The following is a 690-nucleotide window of genomic DNA, read 5'->3' on the forward strand; positions in this document are numbered from 1 at the left end:
TTTTTACCAGTAAAATTCCAAGACTGCAACCCTCTCTTCCTCACTGTAAATGTCGGTTAGCCTGCTGAATGCTAACCGAGCATAATGCGTTACCAATGCTCGCGGGCAAGGAATCAAGACTGTGGCAAACTATTTTATACTCTGGCGGCAGCAGCAGCAGGTCTACAGGAAGGTAGTGTCACTGCAGGCAGCCAAAGAAGATCAACTGCAATCCTAGGAGGAACCAAAAAGGGCAATTTCCAATACACAGAATTACATTCTATGAACACAGCACCTTGCTGGGCTCTATTTTGATTTTAGTGACGGTGTGGCTCAGGATAAGGGCTGGCAAGTTGCAACCTGGATTCTCCCTCAGCTCCATCTGGGGGGTTGGTGGTGGGGGAGGCGTTGGCAGTAGACTGTACTGACCCATTTTTCAAATAAAGCCCTCAAGGATCCTTGCAAGCCAACTGCAAGGAATTCCTAGTGCCTTAGGCTAAAGGAGAGCAGAATGAGAAGTTGCTGGGCAGAGGCAGAAGACAGAAGGGAAATAGGAACGTAAGGAGTCCAGGGACTGACTTTTTGACTGTTGATGAAGGTAAAGGAGCTCAGTGAAACAGTCTGAGTTCTCTTTAAAGGACATCAGGGTGTTTTCCCCCCTCTGGCTACACTGAGAGCAGAGTCTCAGCTTTCCTTAGAGAGAGAGAGAGA

This window comes from Lipotes vexillifer, unplaced genomic scaffold (genome assembly GCF_000442215.2).
Source record: "Lipotes vexillifer unplaced genomic scaffold, Lipotes_vexillifer_v1.1 scaffold395, whole genome shotgun sequence".
Classification (NCBI taxonomy): Eukaryota; Metazoa; Chordata; class Mammalia; order Artiodactyla; family Lipotidae; genus Lipotes; species Lipotes vexillifer.